Genomic DNA, 5,229 nt, shown 5'->3' with positions numbered 1-5,229 from the left:
AAATGTGTTGCTGGAAAAGCGCAGCAGGTCAGGCAGCATCCAGGGAACAGGAGAATCGACGTTTCGGGCATAAGCCCTTCTTCAGGAATGGGGAAAGTTTGTCCAGCAGGCTAAGATAAAAGGTAGGGAGGAGGGACTTGGGGGAGGGGCGTCGGAAATGCGATAGGTGGAAATAGGTCAAGGTGAGGGTGATAGGTCAGAGTGGGGTGGGGGCGGAGAGGTCAGGAAGAAGGTTGCAGGTTAGGAAGGCGGTGCTGAATTCGATGGATTTGGCTGAGACAAGGTGGGGGGAGGGGAAATGAGGAAACTGGTGAAATCTGAGTTCATCCCTTGTGGTTGGAGGGTTCCTAGGTGGAAGATGAGGCGCTCTTCCTCCAGCCGTCGTGTTGTTGTGGTCTGGCGATGGAGGAGTCCAAAGACCTGCATATCCTTGGTGGAGTGGGAGGGGGAGTTGAAGTGTTGAGCCACAGGGTGGTTGGGTTGGTTGGTCCGGGTGTCCCAGAGGTGTTCTCTGAAACGCTCCGCAAGTCCGGCAGAAGACTCACCTATTCCTGACCCAGGCACCTGTATTTTCTCTATTAATCTGAGCATGTTTATGTTTAAAGTTTAAACTAAGTTTAGGTCAGTTGTTTGTTGAGCAGACCATTCCAAATTGTTCTCTTCATCTTCCATTGTGTTTGTTTTAAATTATGGAGAGACAGCAGAACGTTCACTCCTTCTAAGGTCAATTTATTTGCCAGCCCCATCCCAGACCTCTCTTTCTCTTGATGAGAAATATAACAGAGAGCCAGCAGTATAACTCCAAACTACTGGATAGATAGTTGGTGATTGGTTTTGTATCCATCCCACTTGTATATTTTTGTTTGTATATTTTATACAAACATAGAAAATAGGAGCAGGAAGAGGCCATTCGGCCCTTCGAGCCTACACCACCATTCAATATGATCAGGGCTGATCATGCAATCTCAGTATCCCACTCCCGGTTTCTCCCCAGACCCCTTAATCCTTTTAGCTGCAAGCACCACATCCAACTCCCTCTTGAATGTATCTAATGACTGGCCCCAACAGCTTTCTGTGGTACAGGCTTCCATGGGTTCACAACTCTCTGAGTGAAGAAATTCTTCCTTATCTCAGTCCTGATTGGCTTACCCCTTATTCTTAGACAGTGGCCCCAGTTAGAACATAGAACATAGAAAAATACAGCGCAGTACAGGCCCTTTGGCCCTCGATGTTGCGCCGATCAAAGCCCACCTAACCTACACTAGCCCACTATCCTCCATATGCCTATCCAATGCCCGTTTAAATGCCCATAAAGTGGGAGAGTCCACCACTGCTACTGGCAGGGCATTCCATGAACTCACGACTCGCTGAGTAAAGAATCTACCCCTAACATCTGTCCTATACCTACCACCTCTTAATTTAAAGCTATGCCCCCTCGTAATAGTTCTAGACTTCCTCAAAATCGGGAATATGTTTTCCACATCTAGATTACCCAACAGGATTTTAAATGTTTCTATGAGAATCCCCCTCATTCTTCTAAATTTCAGTGAGTACAAGCCCAGTTGATTCAGTCAGACCTGCCATCCCAGGAATTGTTGGACCCTCTCAATAGCAAGAATGTCCTTCCCCATTCTCGGAGACCAAAACTGCACACAGTGCTCAAGGTGTGGCCTCACCGACGCTTTGTATAACTGCAGTCGCAAAATGTGGCGCTGGAAAAGCACAGGACTTCAGGCAGCATCCAAGGAGCAGGAGAGTCAACGTTTTGGGCAAAAGCCCTTCAGAAACCTGACCTGCTGTGCTTTTCCAGCACAACACTTTTCACCACTCTGTGCAGCATCTGCAGTCCTCACTTTCTGCAGCAAGACTTGCCTACTCCTGTATTCAAATCCTCAATTATACTCAGTTTCCTGCTGCTGTTGTTCCATGAAGAGTATTTCCCATTAATGACATTCATTAAACAAGTCATGTACCACATTCAATTGACAATCCTTCATTCAGTTTTCTTCAGATTTGTTCCAGAGTTGTGCAGCCAGTCCCGCAGTTTGTATGTTTTGGAGAAGTATTGTTTTAACATTTTATCTGAAAATATCATCCCTTACCATTTCTTCGGTACTACACCAAACATACCTCATTGCAGAAAATGAGGACAAGTGCTTCCAGACAACCCTGACTCATCCATAATTCATTATCAGGTCACTGACTAGATGCTGATTTTTTTTTTGTAACGATGAAGAGGGTCACCTGCATTAAAGAATGGTGCCAAAGCCTCACTCCCAAACTTAGCATCCACCACTTTCATTATGAGGGTGTATGCGGGCAGGTTGTGGATTACACCACTGGGCTTCACAGAGGCTGCTGCATGTGAGTTGTGCACAAGCAGATTCAGTCTTCACTAGAGCGTTGTCCACAACATGACGTGTGCATTTTACACTATTAGGAAAAGGCCAAAAACAATTCAAAATTATTTTGAGAAGGTTGCACCCTTTTTGGATGGTCAAGGGTCAGGGTTGCTGGGTATCCCTTGGAAAAGACCAAGTGCCTTTTTAGATTATTAAAAGTTGACATGAATGCATGTAAAAATTAGGATTCATAGCTTGTTAGATCTATCTTGATGTAGTGGGAAGTGCTGGGGCATTTAAAACTTTGGCTTATAAATTTAAAATATGTCTATAGTTTTTAAGAAGTCAGTGCTTGCTGTTTTACTCTGTTGATGTAAGCTGAGGGCTACCATTATAGAAGGATAACTGCCTCCCACAAGCTATAATTATCACAGCAGAGTGCCTGTCAGTTCAAATTTTAATTCACAACTACAAATGCTTGTGAAGTTCATATTTTAATTCACAACTACAAATGCTTATGCATGTTTATGAATGTAAATGCTCATTTTTTATATAAAAGATTAACTTGTTGAAGGAATTTAAATGGAGTGAATAGATTTTTAATCATTGGTAGTGTTTCTTCTCCATGTCTGACATCCCCTGTGGCTTCCATTGCATTGCCTTTGGAGGCAGCAGGACTGAATTCTTTTAACACCTGGCCACTCCGTGCAATCCATAAGCAGGCCATCCTGGCCACTTCCTGACAAGTCAGGTTTGCAGGCTCCCACACATCACTCCTGACCCAGGATGGAAACTCACTCCAAAAGAATGCAGTCAAGGCTGTACAGAATGAGACACATGAATTCAAGTGACTTATCATTGAGAGATATTATTGACTGAATGTGAATAGAAACCTGTGTGTGTAATTGTCCCCTTTCTCCTGTCAGGAGAAATTACATTATCTGATGAAAGTGGGCTATAGGAACAACTTATTGTTTTATTGAACTCCCCCCAGAAGCTGCGATATTCCAACTTGGTCCATCAAGCCACAACATGACCCTGAAGGATGCTATTTGTCTTCAAGGACTGGTTATGACGATAGTCACCAGCGAGAGTATTCACAGTTTGAAACTGAAAGTTGAGCATTATGGAAAGGTGACTTTATCGAGATGGTAAAACCTTTCAGATAATATGTCCCTACCTGCTGATATGGTTAAGACATTTCTTTTGCTCAGTCTGTCCACATTGTCTTGAATGTTAGCATTAACCCAATTTTTTTATAGCCTGTTTTTTTAAAATAAAACCTTTCATCTCTTTATGTTCACATTCTTTTTCCAAAGAAGGAGAGATGAGGAGGGCAGATATATTGTGTGTGGAGGTGGTGGATATTAAATAGGCATTCGGGAGCTCCTATAAATAGCGAAAGCCTGAAACTACTGTTGTTGGGTTAGGGGATGGGTGCTTGTAATGCATTACTCTGCAAATAACATGTGCAAAGACTTGATGCCAGTCCTCTCCATCACTATGCCCAAGCGGAGCTGGCAAAAAGCAATTCCCAGTGAATTTATCTTCTCCCTCTCCACCATTGGCTCCATAGCTGATTCCCAGTCTAAAGAGCACTGTGAGAGTATTGTCACCACCGGAGGATTTCACTGATTCAGGGAGAGAGGCATACCATCACCAACTCAGGGCAATCAGCAACAGGCAGTAAATACAGCCTTGCCAGTGTCACCGCATCCTGAGAACTGAAATAAATACCGGGAAAACTTACAACCACCACCTCTATCTCCCAACATTTGATTGCCACCTCCTTTGTTTTGACAACTGAGTTCCAGCAATCTATTGGTTTTATTGGCTGGTTGCGGGAGTCTTGAATCGACCAGGGCTCCTAGCTCTCATTCATTTTCTTCTTAAGCTATTTTAGGGTCTTCCATGGTCCTGGGTATGTTGCTCCTTTTTCCTTGCTGTGTGTGCTAGTCTGCATTACTCCTCATGGCCAACTGCTCTGGCTATTTGCACATTTTGCCCACCCCATAGTGCCATTTCCGAACTGGCCTGGTAAAACTCCATTGTCTGCCCGGTTCGGTTTGATATCCTCTGCAGATCTGACCACTTTGCACCAAGATCCTGAACCCAGGTCACCCACTTAAGCTGTTTCACAGTCCTACGTTGAAATGTGCCTCAGATCTGGAGATAGGGAATCCAGCTAAAATACAGTCGAACATCACCAGGGGGTGAGCTTTACAAGCACTTGTTGCTTTCTCTTATTTTTGTAAAACAGTTGTGGCAACATTTTCTGCTCTTTTTAATTGTCCTATTTCTGGTGTAAAAAGTTTACATTGTCAATGAAAGCAGTTTGTTTACCTGTGTATATTGCTCATTATGGCACACAGTTCTTTGCAAATGGAGCATCTATGTAATAAGTGAGAGCTGTACACATTTCCTAATGTAATGAATTGAATGAAAACTTGATTTTACTGAGTTTGTCTTAGTCGTAGGTAATGTACACCCTTTTTATTCTGTACTTATTTCACTGGAATAAATGCACTAATTCTGTGATCTGTCAGATTTAACATTGGTACAAAAATAAATGCAAATAACAGTTAGAATGATCAAGTCTCCAGTCTTTTAGTTCTTAATAAGTAAATCAATATCATTTTTAAAAAAAGGTTCTTATTGCCAGTCTTATTCAGTGTTGCTCCAATGTGGTACTGAGGGAATGCTACACCGCTGGAGATGCCATCTGTTGAATTAAGACCCAGCTACTATCTCAGGTGGATGTAAAAGATCCCATGACAATATTGAAGATGGACAAAGGCATTCTGCTTTCCTACTGAAACTTTTGGGCAACAAATACCTGGGTTGGGCAGAGAAAGTAAATCATATTGAAAATCAGAAACTAGTTTTT

The 5,229-nt window shown here is 42.9% G+C and overlaps 1 protein-coding gene across 3 annotated transcripts in view; it reads left to right on the top strand.

Moving 5' to 3' along the window:
- The window catches only part of dhrs13b.2 (dehydrogenase/reductase (SDR family) member 13b.2), a 20,635-nt gene extending 16,111 nt beyond the window's left edge, over window positions 1–4,524 (top strand). For 2 of the 3 annotated variants that reach the window (XM_043718336.1, XM_043718334.1), the window contains exon 9: window positions 3,337–4,524. The gene's annotated coding sequence lies outside the window, so the exon portion shown is untranslated. The remainder of the gene's footprint in view (window positions 1–3,336) is intronic. The other variant, XM_043718335.1, reaches the window with a different exon arrangement.
- Window positions 4,525–5,229: the final 705 nt, after the last annotated feature.

The sequence above is a fragment of the Chiloscyllium plagiosum genome, chromosome 28 (assembly GCF_004010195.1).
Source record: "Chiloscyllium plagiosum isolate BGI_BamShark_2017 chromosome 28, ASM401019v2, whole genome shotgun sequence".
Taxonomy (NCBI): Eukaryota; Metazoa; Chordata; class Chondrichthyes; order Orectolobiformes; family Hemiscylliidae; genus Chiloscyllium; species Chiloscyllium plagiosum.
The sequence above is the reverse complement of the archived record's forward strand: the minus strand, read 5'-3'. Positions and strand labels throughout refer to the sequence as shown.